Here is a 22,653-nt window from a genome sequence, read left to right as displayed (position 1 = left end):
GCAGGAGTGACGACAAGGCTGCGCGACGCTGGAGAACAGCGCTCATTTGACTCCGCTTTGGAATCAGTTTTAGAAGAATTAGACTTGGAGTTTTCATTGAAACATGAGCAGGAAGAGGCTGTCCACTCATTCCTTTTCAAGAAGGACGTTTTCGCTGTTTTGCCGACCGGCTATGGCAAAAGTCTGATCTACCAGCTGGCTCCGTTTTCTGTTGCTCTGACTACGTCACAGTCACTGTTGCGCTGATTGGTCAGAGCATTGGCCTATATGCACAGACAGTTTGAAAGACAACGGGTTGTTCCTACCCACACCCTTCGGAAATGTCTACGACCGAGACCAGACTAAATATTCACATTTAGTCTGGCTTGCCAGGCTAGGTCTTGGGCTGAAGTGCCCTGGAGTAACGTACTTACTTGCTTTTAAATGCCTTGAGACCTCAAGTAAGGGGTGGCACGGTGGTGTAGTGGTTAGCGCTGTCGTCTCACAGCAAGAAGGTCCGGGTTCGAGCCCCGTGGCCGGCGAGGGCCTTTCTGTGCGGAGTTTGCATGTTCTCCCCGTGTCTGCGTGGGTTTCCTCCGGGTGCTTCGGTTTCCCCCACAGTCCAAAGACATGCAGGTTAGGTTAACTGGTGACTCTAAATTGACTGTAGGTGTGAATGTGAGTGTGAATGGTTGTCTGTGTCTATGTGTCAGCCCTGTGATGACCTGGCGACTTGTCCAGGGTGTACCCCGCCTTTCGCCCGTAGTCAGCTGGGATAGGCTCCAGCTTGCCTGCGACCCTGTAGAAGGATGATGAAGGAAGATGAGATGAGATGAGATGAGATGAGACCTCAAGTATGGCATAGGAATAGGTCATACACACCGCCTAGTGGCCAGTGTTAGTAATTACCAGTCATACACACCGCCTAGTGGCCAGTGTTAGTAATTACCGGTCATACACACCACCTAGTGGCCAGTGTTAGTAATTACCAGTCATACACACTGCCTCGTGGTCAGTGTTAGGGGTCATCCATAATTTTCATCATTGTCACGAGCGTACAAACCGTACGAGGGGGGAGGGGGTTAATGACTAGGCGTACACTTTTTTAAAAATGGAAAAATGATGATCCGTCAATGTGCGAATTGGCGGCCGCCATGTTAAAAATTTCGCGCCACATCGGTGTTGCCAGCTAGCTCTACACGCTTTCTTTCTTCAATACAACAACAATGGCTGACCCAGATTTTGACTGCATTTACAAATTTGTGAATAGCAGAAATACCGCTATTCACAAGACTCGTTCAAACGAGTACGAGCAGTTTTTAAACATTTATTGTTTCCTGCATTCATCTGAGAGGAGGCAGTTAGGGCAGGACAGGCTGCTTGGAAAGAATCAAAAATGAACGTTTCAAAGCCAAAAGGCAACAGCTCCCCTTAAAAAGACAGTTCCTAATTTTCAATAATCAGACCCTCCAGGATGTTACGATTTGCAAATTCAACCAATCCCCGTGAATTCAGGGCGGTGTTGCGGTCCAATCACCACAACTTTCCCGCAAATTTGACCAATCGTTGGCGTCGTCTTGAGATGACGTTGACAAACTACCTTCCGCCTTACTTCGAGTGTTGCCAGATTGGGCGGTTTCCCTCCCAGTTGCGGGGGGGTTCAAGTGCATTTTGGCAGGTTTTGAGCATATTTTGGGCTGGAAAACGTCAGCAGTATCTGGCAACACTGCTTACTTCCGTGTTTCCGTTCAAGAGAAGCAGCATGTGTGAGTCAGTGTTTATGTAGGCTTAAATTCTGTTACTGAAAGTGTGTTATGTTTACAGTGAAGGACTGTGTGCACTTTACATTATTTTTTTTACTTAATACAAGAAATTAATGGATGCCAACATTTTTACCAAAATGGTATTTTATTTTCCATTGTTTAGGCAGCTTCAGCATCATACTGTGAGATTCTATTCAAATTGTTTTTCTTCTTTATGAAGCCTGAGCCATTTATTTTATTAGTTTATAATTATTGTTTAATTTAGTCTTCAGGAGAGACTGCCTGCACACAGTACTAGTATTAATAGTTTTTTTTTTTCTTACATGAAAGCTGAGGCATTTATATTATATTTTAAGGTAACTTCATGTTGTGCTGTGAGGTTCTATGCACTTTAACTTTTGAACCAACAGGTGCATTTGGATAAGTAAAGCCTATTTTTCTGCATTTTTGTAGTCCTGGTAATCTTTTATATTGGTAAAGTTGTTTACAGGACCATTTCTCAGTGTCTTTGTTTTTTTAATCAACAGTTTTTCAGTAATAACTTAATATTTAACACATCACTCAATTTTAATCACAAAAACAGAAAATCGCAACAATTTCTCGCAACTTTCACTTCCTCCCGCAATGTAATCGCAACAAAAACCTAAAAAACACTGCAACTTTCATCGCAATTTTTTGGAAAACCCCCCACAACATCAGACATTTTAGCCCGCAACAATCACAAAAAAGGCCCGCAGAATCCTGGGGGGACTGAAAAATGAATCGCCTGCTTTCCATGAAAACTTCTGGACCCGTCTTGTGTCTTCTTTTCTTCTCTTGTGAATCTTTGTTTTGTCCTGTCATCCGATTTTAATAAAAAGTAATACAAGACATGGTTTTATTTTGAATTTCTATTCCACGTAGATCCATCATCATTTTTTTTGTCCGCTAATGTACACTTTTGGGGGGAGGGAGGGGGGTTGCTCAAAAGTCTACTCTTTGTAGACTCATGATAATGATGAAAATTATGGATGATCCCTTAGTAATTACCAGTCATACACACCGCCTAGGCACGGTGGTGTAGTGGTTAGCGCTGTCGCCTCACAGCAAGAAGGTCTGGGTTCGAGCCCCGTGGCCAGCGAGGGCCTTTCTGTGCGGAGTTTGCATGTTCTCCCCGTGTCCGTGTGGGTTTCCTCCGGGTGCTCCGTTTTCCCCCATAGTCCAAAGACATGCAGGTTAGGTTAACTGGTGACTCTAAATTGACCGTAGGTGTGAATGTGAGTGTGAATGGTTGTCTGTGTCTATGTGTCAGCCCTGTGATGACCTGGTGACTTGTCCAGGGTGTACTCCGCCTTTCGCCCGTAGTCAGCTGGGATAGGCTCCAGCTTGCCTGCGACCCTGTAGAACAGGATAAAGCGGCTAGAAATAATGAGATGAGATGAGACACACCGCCTAGTGGCCAGTGTTAGTAATTACCAGTCATACGCCGCCTAGTGGTCAGTGTTAGTAATTACCAGTCAGACACACCGCCTAGTGGCCAGTGTTAGTAATTACCAGTCATACACACCGCCTAGTGGCCAGTGTTAGTAATTACCAGTCAGACACACCGCCTAGTGTTCGCGGAGCTCCTGCGCCTGCGCGAGCAGAGCCCCATAGGCATAGAGTGTGGATACGTAAAGAAACCCATCGATTTGTTTTCTGATTTCTTGTCATGATGCATTTCATTGTACCTCTTACCTTTAACTGACAAGCATAATTTTATCATTTAAAGAAGTGTATGCTTATTTACATATATCATTTTCTTTCAGCTCACCAGCAAAGTTATTTTCTCTTTTAGATGAAACGAAGCCCAAAGATTCCAGCCTGCAGAAATTGTCTAAAAATACAGCCAGATGGCCGAGCACTGGAGTTCATTCTGTCTCAACATAGTGTATTACGTGCATTATTCATTTTGATAACCATGTAATAGGACCTGAGACCTTCTTGCAAAACGTGCACACTTCTAAAAAAAATGTTCATCTTTTAGGAACAAACTATCACTCTAGAAAACTCTTTAGTCCATGCGCTGCATTCGGACGAGGAGTCCGTTCCCGGGAGGTTCTAATCCCACTGGGTTTTTATCCCAGGGTTTTGTACCGGCAGCGGATTCATTGTATTATATTTATTTTTCAAAATGATATTTTTCCAATATGTTTTTTTTTTTGTTTTCTTGTCTCAGCAATGGTGAAATCGAATTTGTAAATAAAATCACTGCCCTGACTCTACTCATCAGGCCAGAGCTATTCTCTTTCTGTGTATATTTTGTCCAACATAAGGAAACAGTATAGTAACTATAACGGTAAAGAAATAAAATAAGAGAAGCTGGCTATACAGAGCATTTTTTAACATAGTTACTGGGAGACCAAATCCCAAACCAGCTTCACTGGGAGACCAAATTTTATCATTTGGTTCAATTGGTTGCAATTAATTAACCAAGTACCATGTAAGTATACATTTAACAAGGAAAACGAAGATCTATGTTATAAGATATACACACAAGATCATGTTGGTTAAGAAAACCAAAACTAAAATTTGGTTACTGAGATGGCTGATGTCAGAATCCGATGTCATTACTGTGTAACTTTGAGTGTCTTTGACATAACATTTGTGCTTGGTAATTGCTCTTGATAGCTGTGTAGTCACTGTAGTGTGTTTGTCTGTATGGTGACTGGTGAACCATTTTGCATCACAGAATATGCCGCAGCGGTGCAGCCACATGGACTCTGGGGCTTGTGATTGTATTGCCCAGACCAGTTGGTCTCCTAGTGGAAAATCCTTAAAAAATGCTCTGGATCATGATACCGCTTAAAACTATTCCTATGCCATTCTTGAGGTCTCAAGGCATTTAAAAACAAAGAGTGAGGCCATGGTTCTGCGTATCTCCTTGAAGTACCTTGCTCAAGGGCACTTCAGCCCAAGACCAGCCCATGTTAACTTAACTACAGAGCTGACACAGGGAGAACATGCAAACTCCACACATGCCCCTTTTCCACCAAAGCAGTTCCAGGGCTGGTTTGGGGCCAGTGCTTAGTTTGGAACCGGGTTTTCTGTTTCCACTGACAAAGAACTGACTCTGGGGCCAAAAAAAATGGTTCCAGGCTAGCACCAACTCTCTGCTGGGCCAGAGGAAAGAACCGCTTATGTCAGCGGGGGGGCGGAGTTGTTAAGACCAACAACAATAACAAGACCGCGAAAGATCACCATTTTTAAGTGATGAGAAGCAGCAGCTGTACAAACGCGAAGTCATCCATTATTATTATTGTTGTTTTGCTGCTGCTTCTTCCGTGTTGTTTTTGCTTCGATATTCGCGCCAAGGTTTATGCAAACGTAGCGACGTAACTGACGTATACAGCGACGTAATGACGTGGCTTCCCTTAGCACCGCGAGCTACGGAAAAGCAAACTGGTTCTCAGCTGGCTCGCGAGTTGAACGAGTTGTGAACCAGCACCGGCCCCAAACAAGCCCTGGAACTGATTTGGTGGAAAAGGGGTAACAGAAAGGCCCCCACCAGCCTCAAACCCAGAACCTTTTTGCTGTGAGGCAACAGTGCAAACCACTACATCCCCCTGCTGCCCAAGTTAATACATTTTTAAAGCCTCCCCATTGGGGAATCGAACCCCGGTCTTCCACGTGACAGGCAGAGATACTGTCCACTATACTGACAAGGACAATGCAATGGCCCTTATTTATCAATCTAACATAGAAACCAGTGCAGATCAAAGTGCAGAAATCACCATATGACAGGTCTCACGTGTGATTCATGAAACGTTTGTATCTTGCCAATCACAGTGTAAGAATGATTGGGCATTGATAAATGTAGTGGATGAAAACCATTATCATTTAAATATCACAATCCTAAATATTATCGGTTTAGAGGCCTTGCTCCTTGACTTTATGACATGGAGAAGCGTAATATGGTCAAGAAGAGAAACTTATCTGCCCTCAGAATAGAAGCTTCAACATCACAAATCCAATGGAATAAATTATTTCTATTTGGCAGCCTGAACAGTAGCATCGCAGGAAGGCAGGAAAATGTGGTATGGAAAGCACTTAGGTGGAGTAAAAATGTTGTGTGTTATTCCTCACCTCATGCTTATGGAATGGGATGTTCAACAAACTCATCAGACTGGTCAGGTCTCCGATATTACAGTGTCATATATAATCACATACAGACCCAGTCTACCATAGAAACAATATAAGCAGCCGTTCGCCAATGAAAATACATTTCTAGAGATAATAAATAGTGTTAGCTTAAGGCATCTATGATCTAATAATGATGCTCTCAATTTTATAAAATTAAACTTTGCCTTAGGATGTAGCACAAGCGAATATTTTTGCATCGAGCCCCAGGAAAAAGTTGTCAATAATTATTTAGGTTTTCAGTCCGGTGATCAGAATATTTTTAAAGAAATATTGCTGCTGGCTCATCCAAGTGTAATACTTCATTGAAATGTGTTTTGAGTTGTTTATTTGTATGTTGGTCACATTTGGCTTGTGTTTCTAAACTTATACTTTTGTAATGTCAGGGTTCAAAACTCACATAGCTGCAGTCATGTGACCGCGCCTTTTGATATGACTTAGCGTTCCGACTGATTCACAAATCACAACAAAGGAAGGAGGACAAGGACAGAGACTGAAGATCTTAATTCATTTACTTAAAGAAAATAGAAATATTTACAAAATGAATGAATGGTGTGAGTAAGGCAATTAATCAGTAGTGTTAGACAGTGCAAGCATGTGATGATAGTGTAGTGAAGAGCTGTAACATGAAAGAAAAAACAAATATAAAACAAAGCCATAACAAATAACCAAACCCAAGACAGCAGGTGATGAGCTCCAAGCCCCCACCATTTCCCAAAGGCTCCTCCTTTTAAAGGAGATCCCAGGTGTTTCCGTAATGAGCCCCTCAGCCACAACTCCAAGCATCACAGCGGCAGCGCTGAGAGTCTCACAGCCTCCAATCCAGTGTCACTAACCTGATCCAGTGTTCAGTGCAGCTCAGGTTTCTCTTCACTGACGCGCAAATCTTTCACCTTTTACTAAACATTTCCGGGGAGAGGGATGTTAATGAGCTCAGCTTATTTTTGCAGACTTTGCTCTGGTAGAGCTGGACGTGTTTCATGGTCAAATGTTAGAAATATCGAACCTTTTGCATGGAAACCACACACACACGGTGATGTCTCTCTTCAAAAGGATCCAGCTGTTGGGGGTGGAGTCTAGCTGTGTTTACCTTTCTGTTACCTTTCTTACCTTTCTACCCAATCCGGCTGAGTTCAGTGCTATTTGGCTTGAAGAATTCTCTGCGATTCCAGAAAAGGTTAAAATTGTCTATGAAGTTTATACAGGTACCAAATAAAAAATAAGTTTTTCCAAGCCAGGTGTTAAGACTGAAGAGTCTAGTAAATGCAAAGCTTCCCCTTGCAGGGAGTGGGCCACTGATAAAAGATTGTATTCTAGTCTTATAGAGATCAGAAAAAAGTTTTCTGAAATCATCTTGGACAAACAGCTGTTCTCTGAAAACATCATTTGCTACCACATGCACAACAATACGTTTGATAGTTTTATGCTTGGACATGAGTTTCAAAATGCTGTCTTTGGTGTCAGAGATGGATGCATTTGGAAGGCAGCAAATAATCAGTGTTGGGAGTAACGCGTTACAAAAGTAACGAATTACTGTAATGCATTGCTTTTTGCAGTAACGCGGTAATGTAAGGCATTACAGTAAAAAATTTGGTAATATTTTACTTGGTACAAATGTCAGTAATGCGCGTTACAATGCATTTTTAACCTGGAATGAAGTGGTGGGTTTTTTTTTCCTTCAAACAAATTCGCCAAAATCACGCGAGATCAGCAGAGGTGAAACGTCCACGCAAAATGTTTCACTGCCTTTTCCTTTAGGCTAGTCAGACAGGAGCGAGAGATGAGTGAACCTGCAGCTGATCTAATGTCGGATAGCACATTCTCCAGATGGGCATACGCCCATTACTTTAAGTTTGTGAAAAATAAGGATGTGAAGAACATCGTAGCCAGATGCACTTTGTGTGCTAAACCTAAAGAACTGTCCACTTCCCAAAATAGCACCAGTAACTTAACTAAACAGGGGCGGCACGGTGGTGTAGTGGTTAGCACTGTTGCCTCACAGCAAGAAGGTCCGGGTTTGAGCCCTGTGGCCGGCGAGGGCCTTTCTGTGCAGAGTTTGCATGTTCTCCCCGTGTCTGTATGGGTTTCCTCCGGGTGCTCCGGTTTCCCCCAAAGACATGCAGGTTAGGTTAACTGGTGACTCTAAATTGACCGTAGGTGTGAGTGTGAATGGTTGTCTGTGTCTATGTGTCAGCCCTGTGATGACCTGGCGACTTGTCCAGGGTGTACCCCGCCTTTCGCCCGTAGTCAGCTGGGATAGGCTCCAGCTTGCCTGCGACCCTGTAGAACAGAATAAAGTGGCTACAGATAATGAGATGAGAATTTAACTAAACATTCACAGAGATGCCACAGTAACATGAAAGAAGCAAGCGGAGGATGAGAGTGGCGATAAAATCACAAAGCAGCCAAAATTAAAGTTCGCCTGCTCTGAGATGCTCCTTCAGCCTCAGGAGGTTAGGAGACTTGTGGTGGAGTATGTTGTTGAAGATATTTCAGTTTGTTTACATTTTTCCTACGGAAGCCGCGAGAGGCCCTTCATATAATCTTTTTTTATTCACCTTGTTATCCCGAGATAACGACATAATTAATTCAGGATCTCGAGAAAACAACACAACTAATTCGAGATCTCAAGAAAACAAAACCGTTATTTCGAGATCTCGAGAAAACAAAACAATTATTTCATAATCTCAGCTGGATCACTGTATCTCCGTCGGTAGAGACGAAGCCGGGCCAGTCTTCTGCGGAGGTGCCACGGACTAATTTTGAAATCATCCCTTATTAAAAGACTTAATGCAATCTCTCCCTGTGTCAACCCCTGATCAAAATATTGCCTTATTAGGTGATCGATTATTCCAGACATTCTAATGACCAAAGTTGCGTCTATACAGAATGAGAAATAGCCCCAAAGTCAGCATATCACAAGTCTCTTAGCGTACCTGAATGAACCATTTCTCAGCTGTTTTCTCAAGTTCATGAAATAATTGTTTTGTTTTTTTGAGATCACGGAATAATTATTTTGTTTTCTCGAGATCACGGAATAATTGTTTTGTTTTCTCAAGATCTCGAAATAACAGTTTTGTTTTCTCGAGATCTCGAATTAGTTGTGTTGTTTTCTCAAAATCCTGAATTAATTATGTCGTTATCTCGGGCAGGCCCGCCGACAGGGGGGGACAAACGGGTATGTTGTCCCGGGCCCAGGAATGGGGGGCGGCGGGGGGGGGGGGGGGGGCAGAACTGGGCTCTCATGAAGTTGTGATTATTTTATTTCATTTCAAAATGTGTTGATTTGGGGGAGAAATGCGCTATATTTGCATTCAATAAATGATTTCTAGATCTTTTGCCTTTATTGTCTTTGAAAAAGGCGTCAAGAACCCCCTACCACCCCTAATGCAAAAATGGTTTGGTCTGACTCTTTGATTAAGGGGAAAAAAACGACATCGTTCAATCATAGCGCTTCGACAATCAGCGTGCGTGCCATTTGCCAACATGCACAAGTCAGGAGCACAGAAAAGAAAAGAGAAAAAGAGAGGAAGAAACCAAGAGACTCAGGGGCTCACTGCATATTTTAAAAAAAGATTCGGATGATGCAGCAGGTACGAGCAAAGGCAGTGGGGCAGCTGAGCCAGGTAAGACCAGTGTTGGGCACGTTACTTTCAAAAAGTAATTAGTTATAGTTACTAGTTACTTTTCCCAAAAAGTAACTGAGTTAGTAACGGAGTTACTTTGTCATAAAAGTAACTAATTACCAGAGAAAGTAATTATTCCGTTACATTTCGTTCCCCCTCAAAAAAAATCAAATTCAATTAGTGTAATCATAATAAAAGTGAATGTTAAATGTGTTTAATGACCGAAATGGACACTTAACAGAACCAATTAGTAATGTTATCTACACTATATTAATATTTTTGTGAGAGAATGTGAGATAAGACATCTATTAAATGTAATATATTTTTGTAGTTATTAAAATTATGTTACTAATTACTGGCCACTGACGAGGACAAACACTTTGTTCCTTGACATAATGTGCATTGCACGTAAACACTCTTGCCTTTTATTTCAAGTAATGAAAAGTAATGGCTGTATTTCCAATGTGAAAGCGCAGTGCTGGGCTGACCGCTCGCCATCGCTGTGTCTTCCGATTGAAAGAGCGCGCAGTAGTGCAGTAGGTGTGGCCTACCCACGTATGTTGTCCAAATCTACTCTGATTGGCTTACTGTGCCGTTGTTTCGCGTCTCCCCGCCCCACACTAAAGCAGAGGAAAGAAAGGCTGAGCGAGCAGCGTGCCAGATGAGAACAGCTTTAATAAAGTAACGCATAGTATTTTATTGTAAGTAACGGGAACGGCGTTATAACGATGTAAAAAGTAATTAGTTAGATTACTCGTTACTAAAAAAAGTAACGCCGTTAGTAACGCCGTTTATTTGTAACGCCGTTATTGCCATCACTGGGTAAGACACAGCCAACTTTTTCCAGCCCCGTAAAGTAACCCCAACCAAGGCACGCGCGGCACGCAATTCATGTTACAAACGAGGGGAGAGCAAGTCACACTGAACACCATATCAAACGCACAGGGCATTGAATCATTTCATAACCACAACGGCTTAATAACATTGTGTTTCATATATCTGATTGAAGCTAAGAATATTCACATTAGCCCGCAATCATATCCCGCCGTTTCTCGAGCGGTGTGTTCTTCTCTGCTTTTCACACTGGACAGTACGCACCCACGCACAACAAAAGTCTAGCGCATTGCATTTCGCACCTGAATAGTTGCAGACTAAGGAAATGTTAAAATGTTAAAACTGTAAAAATGTTGAAATGCTAAAATGAAATGGTTGTTGACCGGTTGAATGGTTTTTGAATACCTGTCATTTAAGGGTTGGAGTGAGTAGAGACTGGGATAAGAGAGGTGGGTGTGTGTGTGGGTTGTTAGGGGGGGCCCATTCAGAGCATTTTGTCCTGGGCCCAGCCAAAGCTGTCAGCGGCCCTGTCTCGGGATAACAAGGTGAGTAAAAAAAAGGATTATATGAAGGGCCTTTCTCGGCTTCCGTATTTTTGTCCTGTATAACTGAGTTTTTTTTTCTGGTCGGAAGTCATACTAAAGTGATTGAGCTGCCTTTCCTTCGAGGGCTAATATGTCTAAGCACTTCAATATCATTAAAAGCACTTTGATTTTGTTATTTCTAATTCTGTTTTTCGAAATGTGACTGGGTAGCCTCATATAGCTAATCGTCATTGTCTAGCTGTGATTTAAAAGGCTTGTGGGGTTTTTTTTCAGGCCAGTTTTATTGTAGGCTACGATTTGCCATAATATGTTCATTTTTGTTAAATTTCTGAAATGATGGAGTCATATCCCTTAGGGCTAATCTTTTTTTTTTTATGAAGCATAAACTATGCTTAATGCTGTAAACTTGAAAACAATAAAGGCATAGAAATGCTAATCTTGTATCCTGTCATATCTTTAGACATTACAATACATTACAGTTCAATTAATGTTAATAGGCCTAAAGTTACAGTATTTCTATCACAATTTGCCAGACTTTCACCTATTGTCTGTTCTTGCAATGATTGTTCCTTGTATTGTGCCATGAGCCATCACTGTGGCTATTATATTCTACTGTTTTTAACCATAAGCCTAGCTCAGTCAGATACCACATCACCTTCCACTGGATGTGTGATGAGCTAATTGAGCGTCTTGAGCTACATTTAGATTGCCAGATCCATACTTCCAGTTATTTTGGTGAGAGTAACTTAAAAGTAATGCAATAGTAGTGTAATGCCTTACATTTTAAATACAGTAATATTGTAATGTAACTCATTACTTTAAAATGACAGTAACAAGTAATAAATAATGCAAAACAGTTTTGAAGTAACTTGCCCAACACTGCAAATAATCATCCCATGCCCTTTTAAATATCTTACAGTGGAATCACCAAGAACAAGGGTTGTGGGATCAGGTGGTGTTATGAGCTGCTTTTTGCCTCTTCCCACAGCTCTTCGGTTGTGGTGCAATCTCTTTCTATGAAAATTCCGCTTCCACATCCCTGAGGCATTCAAATTTGTTCTGAAGCCTTATGGGCTGTGGATTTTCCATAAGATTGTAAATCCTATTGTAGCTTGCAGACCTGGTGTTAGGGTTTTGCTGGGATTCGAACCTGGTTCGTTGGTGTGATAATCCAGCAAACCCCCACTAGGATGACTCAAATGCAGAGGCGTGAGGCGGAAGTAGAAAATGTATCAAAAAGGTTTATTTACAATATGTACAAAAAATATCCAAAAACTAAAAATACAAAAACACTCAGAAGATACAAGGGAAAAAATAAAAAATCCAAAAGTACAAAACAAAAGCCAAAAAAACAGAAAAGAAAAGGCAAAAATACCAAAGCTCAGAAGATCCAAAAAACACAGTAACTACTAGGTCCAAAAGAAAAGCAAAATGCAAAATAAAGAACACAGTACAGAGGAAACTGGAGATAAACATAACAGCACAAAGACTCCGTGACAAGAGGACTGAACTCAGGGGGTATAAATACACAAACTAAATTGAACACAGGTGAAGATAATCAGGACTAAACAGGCAATTAACACAAACACAAAACACAGGAACAGTGGCGGCCTCTAGAGGCCAAAATAAACATGACATGAAAAGGAAATAACAGCGGCCTCTAGAGGCCAAAACAGTCCTAGTCCTAACATCTGGCTCTGTTTCTAATAGCATGGCTGTGGAGCATGGGTTGCATAGTATCAGAACGAACTGGTGTTGAGGTAATTACTCTTCTGTTTTTATTTTTGGGCCTGCCACCCATCGTGTGCCAGTTTTCTGTATTCACATTTTGCTTTCTTAGATCGATGCATTCATCCACTCGATTTGCAATGCCATCGGCCTGTCGGGGTGCAATCTCTGCATTCTCAGCCACTGTTTCTGTGCTCCTTTCGTGAGATATCGCTCTTAGTTCATCCATCTTTGGCAGAGCATCAATCTTTGATTCCAGGATAGAAATCCTCTGTTCTAGTTCTCAGAGGTGGAAAGTAACGAATTACATTACTCGCGTTACTGTACCTGAGTAGCTTTTTTGTGTACTTATACTTTTTCAAGTAATTTTTAAAGAGTGTACTTTTACTTTTACTTAAGTATGTTTTCTTTTAAGTAGTGTACTTCGGTACATTTTACATCACAACTGTTACTGAGTAAAAAATAAATAAATTAAAAATTAAAAAAGGCTAAAACGGAGAAGGGGAAATGCGTTCTGGAAATGAATCACGGGAAGGACAGTTGTCGCGCGCGAGTCTCACACAGACAATGGCGGACATGCACTGGCGCTTTAAGGGGGGGGCTTCGGGGGGCTCAAGGCCCTGGGCCACAGCCAATCAGGGGCCTTGTAATATTAATAAAATAATAAACTGTCGGAATCGTGGGCCTACATTAATGTACGGATAGAAATAAGGTTAGAAATAAATGAGCGCACAGTAGCCTGCTGTAAGAGACATGGTGGATGTGGTTCGCGAAACGAACACCCACAACTGTACCAGAATAAAATGTAACAAAATGTAACGTCACGCACGAAAGCGCGCCAAAGACTGCAGACTACAGAGACACAAATTTAGAGGCTTTGAAAGATGAAGCGTTCACATGTTAGTGGGGCGCATAAAAGGAAAAAAAGAGAGATGCAGGTAATGATAGAATCGTTGCCTAAAGTCACAGACTTTTTTAAGGTAAGGATCACCAATCTGTTCAGAATATCAGCTACTTATCAGTTATCAGCCTACCAGCAGCTAGGCTATGTGCAGCTAGGCTAGATATGCTATGATCTGTCCAACAGTAAAATAAATCAGTTGTGATTTGAATATGTGTCGTGTGATTTGAGTTATAATCCTGTTAGTATAATAGCATATTTCGATGGGGATAATAAAATGTCTAAAACGGCATCTACTGAAGAAATTGATGAAAAGATTGTAGCCTATAATTTTCACAGTTCAGGCAGCAGACAGAGTAAGCATACTGAGGGGAATAGCAATACAAAGCTAGCGCAGATCCACATTTCTCGCTAGCTGTGTTGGGTGTGTTGTGTGTGGATTTAAGTGAAATACTTGAGAAGTTCTGTGGTCAAGACAACGTTTTAAGGTAAGGACACTTGATTATTAATGTTTGCCCACCGTGGCTTGTTGTTGACGAAAGGCCCACATGATTTTGCCTTATGCAGCTACTGCTAGCATCATGCTCTGAACTAGGTTAAGCTCATTTGCGCTAAAGGATGGGTTTATTGAAGGACTTTGATGTAGCTAGTTTCTTTTTTAAAAATCATATGCTCAAAACAGTATGCCCGTGTTCATCATGTTTAACTTTTTTCTTGATGGAGTGCGTGAAATATTGTTGCAAGTGGTATTTTGATGCAGTCATGTCAAAAAGGCAGTTGAATGCACGGTCTTATTCAAGGAGAAGGAAGACTTGCATGATGCTTGAACATAGATCGGTAAAATAGACCCTAGTAGGACTTGGTTTCGTGTGTTTCGGTCTGTAGAGTTATGAGTTTGGCCGCTGTCCATGGTGTTTACGTTTCATGTGGCCGCCGAGCCAAGTACCTTGACTTGCAGTGAATGTTTGTTTTCATGCCGCTGAGCTATTTTTTATGTACAGTGGTGCTTGAAAGTTTGTGAACCCTTTAGAATTTTCTATATTTCTGCATAAATATGACCGAAAACATCATCAGATTTTCACACAAGTCCTAAAAGTAGATAAAGAGAACCCAGTTAAGCAAATGAGACAAAAAATATTATACTTGGTCATTTATTTATTGAGGAAAATGATCCAATATTACATATCTGTGAGTGGCAAAAGTATGTGAACCTCTAGGATTAGCAGTTAATGTGAAGGTGAAATTAGAGTCAGGTGTTTTCAATCAATGGGATGACAATCAGGTGTGAGTGGGCACCCTGTTTTATTTAAAGAACAGGGATCTATCAAAGTCTGATCTTCGCCTCGGTCGACGATTTCGGTTGGAAAAAGCTTCCCTGCAGAGTGTATGCAAAAGGAAATGACTCTGGTGGGACTTGAACCCACAACCTTTGAATGGCTTCTCTGATGACCCTAGAAGTCCAACACGCTATCCATTGCGCCACAGAGCCCAGCTTGCCCTGCCTTCATGGTGTTTCCTCTCAGATTCTTTCAAATTCCTGGCTGGCCTCACGTTTCCTGTTCTGTTCCAGGGACAAGTCCTTTTCTTGTCATAACAGATGAAATGAACATGCAGTAAACCTCAAAACCAATGAACTCTGGGAGGATCTCAACCCACAAGCATCAGCACAAGGCCTGCAATTCAACATCCAGTATGCCACCATGCCGTCTTCGCTCGTTTTTCAGCTCAGAAAGTAAGATGGGCACGGAAGGAATCGATCTTGCACTGACAGAAGACTTTTGTCTCAGGTACTGCTGGGATACCATGGCTCCTGTTTCCTGGCAGTCCCTATTGGGCCAGTTTTATCATCTTGGCATGGCTTTTCATCTCACGCTCTTCCACAATTATGGGCGCCATACTACTTGCCTGTACTTCTTGATTGTAGAGGTGCATTTTTGTCAGCAATTGAAAGAAACCTTCAAGAGAGTCTCGAGAGCAAAGACCTGTGGCAGGACCTGAATCGGCAAGCCTTTAAATGCAACAAGCCTTCTCTGTGAGCAACTGAAATCAACATTCAGTTGAGTCTTGCATCAGGCGCTGCTGGGTTTTCTCCCACATGGAGAACACAAGTGTTGGCTTTGGAGGTGTAAGCACAAATTATGTCAGGAGTGAATGTCATGAGTATTGTGAGGAACTGGAATTTCAGGTACAGCTTCCTTTTGGCCAAATTCGTAGGAAGAGGTGGAACATGGTGATATAACTGGTTGACTGGGGTCAAGAAAGAATTGCATCTCAGATGGAAAAGAGGGAATGGCCATATCCAAAGGATTTCGCCTCAGGTCAATGATTTCATTTGGAAGAAGCTTCCCTGCAGAGCGTATGCAAAAGGAAATGACTCTGGTGGGACTTAAACCCACAACCTTTGAATGGCTTCTCTGATGACCCTAGAAGTCCAACACACTATCCTTTGCGCCACAGAGCCCATTTTGCCCTGCCTTTGTGATGTTTCCTCTCAGATTCTTTCAAATTCCTGGCTGGCCTCACATTTCCTGCTCTGTTCCAGTGCAAATCATAAACGTGAGAGAGGACACCCCTGACGAGTACCTCTACTCAAGGGGAAGATATCCGATACTGAACCATTTATGAAAACCCTCGCAGCTGGGGACCTGTACAGCACCTTGATCCACTCAACAAAACTGGAGTCCAAACCATACCTGTTCAAAACATCAAATAGATACTCTCACCTGATCAAATGCTTTTTCAGCATCCAGTGACACAGCAACAACCTTGCTTTTTTGTCATTTGTGTTAATTGTATAACATTTAGAAGCCGTCGGACACTGGAGTGTGAGTTCCTACCCCTGATGAATCCTGTCTGGTCCAGTCTCACTCAAATGGGCAACACTTCTTTCAAACTTCTAGCCAGAAGCGTAGACAAAATTTTACAATCAACCCCAAGCAAGCTTATTGGTCTATAGAATGTACACATATCAGGAGATTTATCTTTCTTTAAAATCAGAGAATTATGGGTGAGATTTAAAGTTGGTGGGAGTGTGCCCCTCCTAAATGATTCCATAAACATGTTAGTTAAGTGCCCCACTTCAAATTTTGCCATCTTTTTATAAAATTCAGGTCCAAACCCATCAGGGCCTGGTGCTTTCCCACTCTGTAGGGATTTAATGGCCTCCAAGACTTCCTAGGCTGTGACTGGCCTACACAGACCTTTTCTGCTTTCTTCAGATAGGGTAGGGAGATTAATTCTGTCAAAAAAAAAATCCTTAGAATTGATATGTTTTGACACTCAGATGAGTATAGCTTGAGCTAGATGAGCAAGTAGCCAGACGGATTTATTCCCAGATTCAAACAGTCTGTGCCTGGCATAAAATATTGCTGATTCTGCTTTTTGAGTTAGCAGTTGAGCTAAAGCAGATCTGGCTGCTTCTAATTTCTTCAACACAGAACTGGAGAAAGACACTTTAAAATCTCTTTCCATGATAGCAATGTCTCGATCAAGCTCCAACTGTTTTGCTAATATGTTCTTCCTCTTCGCAGTTGTGTAAAAAATGATAGCCCCTTTGAGGAAGGCCTTGTCTGTTTCCCATAAGGTCGAGGCTGAAACCTCAGGTGAATCATTTGTAGAAATAAAAAAGTTCCCATTGATTTCCTAAATATGTTAAAAATGCAGGATTGCTAAGAAGAGATGGATTTAAATGCCAATGTCCAGATAAAGGGTCATAGTAAGGAGGCAGGCGTTCTATAGAGATTGATGAGTGGTCTGAGAGAATGCATGTGTTAATGGAGCAGGCTCCGGTTCTGTCAAGGGCCGATCTAGAGATGAAAATATAATCAATTCTAGAAAAAGAATGATGGGGATGTGAGGAAAAATGTGAAATCTTTCTCTCAGGGATTAGTGACTCTCCATGTGTCAATTAACTTGAGGTCTGACCAAAGCTCTATTGTTGCTTTTGCCATCTTTGATAACAAAATATTATTTCCAGATATTATTTGTCAAGATATTATTTGTTTATTGGTGACCTTGTTAAAATAATAAAGAAAAAATCTTTCTTTCTTTGCCCGACCTAACTTTTCCCTATTTCCTGGTTTTCTCCATGCTCAACAAGCAGCTGGACTGTTAGTCTGCAGTAATTCTTTCCCCTACTTTTTCATTCGACAGATCACACAACACTCAGCTGTTCCTTTTCAAAATTCAACAATCCCCACTCCCTAGTTACTTACTTACTGACAGCTGAATCCTTTTGAAAAGAGACATCATCTTGGGGCGTGTGAGGGGGGTCCATGCAAAAAGCTCAATATTTCTAACATTTGACCACCAAAAATGTTATCTATCTATCTATCTATCTATCTATCTATCTATCAAAAATGCTCGTTGGTCAGACATTTCCCTGCCTGTTTGCAATGGATAATAAAGCTGTAAAGGTGTAAGAGATTGACCAAGGCCAAATTACCCTATACCAGCTTTCTGGACCTCCAATACAGTTTCACTAACCTGATCCAGTGTTAAATATAGCTCAGGTTTCTCTTCATTAACATATAAAGCTTTTGTGGTTTACTACAGATTGCTGGAGAGAGGCATATTATGGCCCTTTTCCACTACCCTTTTTCAGCTCACTTCAGCCCGACATGGCTCGCGTTTCGACTACCAAAAAACAGCACGACTCAGCTCGCTTCAGCCCTGCTTAGCCCCTAAAACTCGCATGGTTTTGGAGTGGGGCTGAAGCGAGCCAAACCGTGCCGAGTGAGGCTGGGGGCGTGAGGAGACACTCCCCTGTGCACTGATTGGTGAGGAGGAGTGTCCTCACATGCCCACACACGCCCCGCGAGCACGTTGGGATCTGTAAACACCGTAAACCCGGAAGAAGAAGAATTACGAGTTACGAGAATTATGAAGCCTTATGCGCCTCGCCTCATCTATATGCTCTTGCCAGTATCTGTTGGCATTGTCGGTGACAACAAGCCACAGAACCAAGACCAGCAACACTAACGACTCCATGTCCTCCATGTTTATTGTTTACTATCCGGGTCGTGAGACTACTGCTTAAAAGCTCACTGATGTCACTGTTTGCGCTGCTTAACGACATCACGTGACGTCCACCCACTTGTGCTAACTCCACCCAATGTGTCCACCCACTTCCAGCCAGCACGGTTCAGCGCGGCTGTAGTCGAAATGCAACTCCAACAGCCCCACTCAGCTCGACTCAGCACGGCATGGCTCAGCTCGACTCAGCCGCGTTTGTAGTGGAAAAGCGGCATTAGTAAGCTCAACTGCGTTTTGTTTTTTTTTTTGTAGGTTCTGCTCTGGCTGAGTTGTACATTTTTGGTGGTCAAATATTAGAAATATCAAGCTCCTTACAAAGAATCTCCTCCAACCATTTGGTGCACCCCTGAGATAATATCTCTCTTCAGAAGGATTCAGCTGTGTTTACCTTTCTGGATTTTAATATTTGGAAGTGATATATTTAAAGCTGTTAAATGCAGCCAGTTATCAGTTTTCTGCATTTTGGTTAAGATCTGTTCTTATCAGTTTAATATCTGATATGTTCTTTAAATGAGAATGTTATATTAAACAGATTTTTAGAACAGGGAGCTGGAATAGGGGCTTGCTCCTTCTGCTCCATGCATCAATCTGGTATTGCAGTACTTCCAGGAATAGTGCCCTTCTTGAAAAAAAAAAAAATCCTATGTCATTTTTGTGTTTGATGTGTTTTCTGAATGATGATCAATTAAATTGATTTTTTTTTTAGAGCAGAGAGCTGGAATAGGGGCTGACTCTTTCTGCTCTATACAGTAAATCAACATGGCATTGCAGTAGTTCTAGAAATGGTGACCTTATTAAAAAAAAATTACAGCCAAATCCTTTTGAAAAGAGACATCATTTTAGGCATGCATGGGAAAGAATTACTGCAGACTAATGGTCCAGCTGCTTGTTGAGCATGGAGAAAACCAGGAAATGGGGAAAAGTTTTGGAGCTATACCAAAAGCTTGATATTTCTCATCTTTGACCACCAAAAATGTTCAGCTCCCCCAGAGCAAAGCCTGTAAAAATAAGTTGATCTTATTAACATTCCTCTCCACAGAAATCTTTAGTAAAAGGCGAAAGATTTATGTGTCAATGAAGAGAAACCTGAGCCACACTTAACACTGGATCAGGCTAGTGGCACTGTATAGAGTATTTTCACGTGACGTCATCAAACCGAAAGTCGGCCATATTAGAGGCATTGGACACATGAACAGCAAAGCAAGCTTTGTGAATTTTTTGATAAACAAACCAAATAATGGTGAATTACTGCACAGCTTTGGGTTGCCACAATCTCTCAGATCTTGAGAAACATCTGCACTTCTACCGATTACCTAAAATAATCAAAAATCAGGGGGAGGAAACCAGAAAATTGTCAGAGGCGCATCATCATCTCTGGCTTGCCAAACTAAACCAGGATCTGGCCAACAAAAATCCACACAACATAAGTGTGTTCAGTTCACTTTGTATCAGGTATGAGGTTTTTTTTTTTTTAAGTTTTAATCAATGTCTTAAAATTAAGCATGACACCATACTGTCTAGGGCAGCATGGTGGTGTAGTGGTTAGCGCTGTCACCTCACAGCAAGAAGGTCCGGGTTCAAGCCCCGTGGCCGGCGAGGGCCTTTCTGTGTGGAGGTTGCATGTTCTCCCCGTGTCCGCGTGGGTTTCCTCCGGGTGCTCTGGTTTCCCCCACAGTCCAAAGACATGCAGGTTAGGTTAACTGGTGACTCTAAATTGACCGTAGGTGTGATTGTGAATGGTTGTCTATGTGTCAGCCCTGTGATTACCTGGCGACTTGTCCAGGGTGTAGCCTTTCGCCCGTAGTCAGCTGGGATAGGCTCCAGCTTGCCTGTGACCCTGTAGAACAGGATAAAGTGGCTACAGTTAATGAGATGAGAGATGAGACCATACTGTCTAGCTGTGATGGTGCTTCTGTATGTTCTCTTGAGAGTAAGGTAAGGTTAAAAATCACAATCAGCCATCTGCTGTCAGCTGAGGTAGGCCCACAGGGGATGTGATTCATGATCTACAGTATATCACTGTACATGTAATGTGCACAGTACACACCTTTGCTTTCACCAGACATTTGTCACCAAATTTCCGTGCTTTTCATTCCCTGACTCAGTCACAGCACATCTGGTTCTAGGCTTCTAGTCCCTTGAAACACTTCAGATCCTCAGCAGTGTATGGACTTGGCAAAAAAATTAAATAGTTGATGATGTCTGGGTATATTACAGCAGGCAGCAATGCATTGTCTTCACTCAGTTCCTCTCCCATTTCATATCGTTCCAGGCTGTTGATTAACTGCAATTTCTCCAGATAGTAGGCTCTTACACTGGGCTCTAGGCCTTCTACATGCTTTCTAGCAGCTTCTGTCTTCTTATTGCAAGTTTCTTTAAAATGTTATTTTTTTTCCTGGATGAAATGCAAGCACTGTTTACGGAAATCAAAACCGCCAACGTGGCACACATCCAGAACTTTTGTGTTTTGGTGATGTTGGTGAAAACACTATTGGAGGTCCAGAAAGCTGGTATAGGGTCAGGTGGCCTGGGCCAATCTCTTGCACCTTTACAGCTTTCTTAGCCATTGCAAACAGGCAGAGAAATAAATAAGCCAATAAGTAAATAAAAAGAAAAAAAAGAAGATAGGTGGTGTTGTGTGATCTCTCTCATAAAAAAAGTAAAAGAAAGAATTACTGCAGACTCACAGTCCAGTTGCTTGTTAAGCAGAGCGAAAACTAGGAAATGGGGGAAGAATCAGACCAGATCAAGCAAAAAACAAAATATATATATATATATATATATATTTCCCTTTCAAACAAAGTAACTATTTCTAGAACTACTATAACGTGATAGAGACACATACAGTAGAATAAAAAAAGTAAACCCCAAGTCTAACTCTATACTTTTAAGCAAACATTTATTACTCTTATTTAGAGAGCATAAACGTTAAATTGACTCTCTGAAAAGGAAAAAAATAGAGCTCGTTTTTTTTTTTTTTTGTTAGTTTTTAAACACGGGCACCATTCCTGGAGATACTACAATACCAGGTTGATGCATGGAGCAGAAAGAGCAAGCCCTTATTCCAGCTCCCTATTCTAAAAATCTGTTTAATATAACGTTCTCATTTAGAGAACATATCAGATATTAAACTGATAAGAACAGATACTACACTTGATCTTAGCCAAAAGGCCGAGAAGCGATAACTTACTACAATGAACAGCTTTAAATAAACCACTTCCAAATATTAAACTCCAGGAAGGTAAACACAGCTAGACTCCGCCCCCAACAGCTGGATCCTTTTGAAGAGAGACATCGCCTTGGGGGTCACAATATTCTGCTCCGTTGTGTTCCACCAAAAGAGATCCATCATCTCTCCAAAGCCCAGACTTTTAAAATTTGAAGTTTAGAACTGTAGTAATTCATTAATAATAATAATAATAATAATAATAATAATAATAATCAATTCATTTGATTAATTGCAAATCTTGCATGTGATGATTAACTCATTCTACCAATTTGCAAATGTGTTTTAAGCGAATAACGCATTGGCTGTCGGGAGGGTGTTTGTTCCTTTCCCTCATAAACGGCAGTGAAACCCATCCGGAGCCTTAAACCCTGCGTTCCATGAGGCTGCAGGGGGAGTCGCTCTCTTCTGGGGGAGCTGCAACTAGTTGAGAATGCGAGTTTAAGCTGAGATGTGATTGGTCTAACGGTAAAACAGCACGAGCGCTCGAGAACTTTTTTGATACGTTGAAAGGTTACAATTTTACTTGGCAACAGAGTGTATCTGAATTCTGATTGGTTGTTGTTATATTATTGCCCTTCTGTTCTTCATGTCGTAAAGTCAAGGAGCCTCTAAACCGATAATATTTAGGATTGTGATATTTAAATGACAGTGGTTTTCACCCACCACATTTATCAATGCCCAATGATTCTTAAGCTGTGATTGGCAAGATACAAACGTTTCATGAATCACACGTGAACCCTGTCATTTCTACACTTTCGATTGATAAATGATTGCTGTTGCGTCATCCTCGTTAGTATAGTGGATAGTATTTCCGTCTGTCACGCGGAAAACCGGGGTTCGATTCCCCGACGGGGAG

General features: G+C 41.6%; 5 non-coding genes and 1 pseudogene across 5 annotated transcripts; 3 read left to right on the top strand and 3 right to left on the bottom strand.

Moving 5' to 3' along the window:
* Positions 1 to 6,754: 6,754 nt before the first annotated feature.
* On the top strand, positions 6,755 to 6,869 carry LOC132896267 (U5 spliceosomal RNA). Its single transcript, XR_009655982.1, has one exon. It is a non-coding gene; the product is annotated as a U5 spliceosomal RNA (small nuclear RNA).
* An 8,064-nt stretch (positions 6,870 to 14,933) lies between these two features.
* On the bottom strand, positions 14,934 to 15,023 carry trnar-ucu (transfer RNA arginine (anticodon UCU)). The gene is given in 2 exon segments: positions 14,934 to 14,969; positions 14,987 to 15,023. It is a non-coding gene; the product is annotated as a tRNA-Arg (tRNA).
* A 3,991-nt stretch (positions 15,024 to 19,014) lies between these two features.
* Positions 19,015 to 19,193, top strand: LOC132897532 (U2 spliceosomal RNA; annotated as a pseudogene).
* Positions 19,194 to 19,547: 354 nt separating this feature from the next.
* LOC132896097 (U5 spliceosomal RNA) lies at positions 19,548 to 19,662 on the bottom strand. Its single transcript, XR_009655932.1, has one exon. It is a non-coding gene; the product is annotated as a U5 spliceosomal RNA (small nuclear RNA).
* A 1,898-nt stretch (positions 19,663 to 21,560) lies between these two features.
* LOC132897021 (U2 spliceosomal RNA) lies at positions 21,561 to 21,751 on the bottom strand. The gene has a single exon (XR_009656220.1). It is a non-coding gene; the product is annotated as a U2 spliceosomal RNA (small nuclear RNA).
* Positions 21,752 to 22,581: 830 nt separating this feature from the next.
* Positions 22,582 to 22,653, top strand: trnad-guc (transfer RNA aspartic acid (anticodon GUC)). The gene has a single exon. It is a non-coding gene; the product is annotated as a tRNA-Asp (tRNA).

Source organism: Neoarius graeffei, chromosome 1 (genome assembly GCF_027579695.1).
Source record: "Neoarius graeffei isolate fNeoGra1 chromosome 1, fNeoGra1.pri, whole genome shotgun sequence".
Taxonomy (NCBI): Eukaryota; Metazoa; Chordata; class Actinopteri; order Siluriformes; family Ariidae; genus Neoarius; species Neoarius graeffei.
This window is presented reverse-complemented; position numbering and strand designations above follow the sequence as displayed.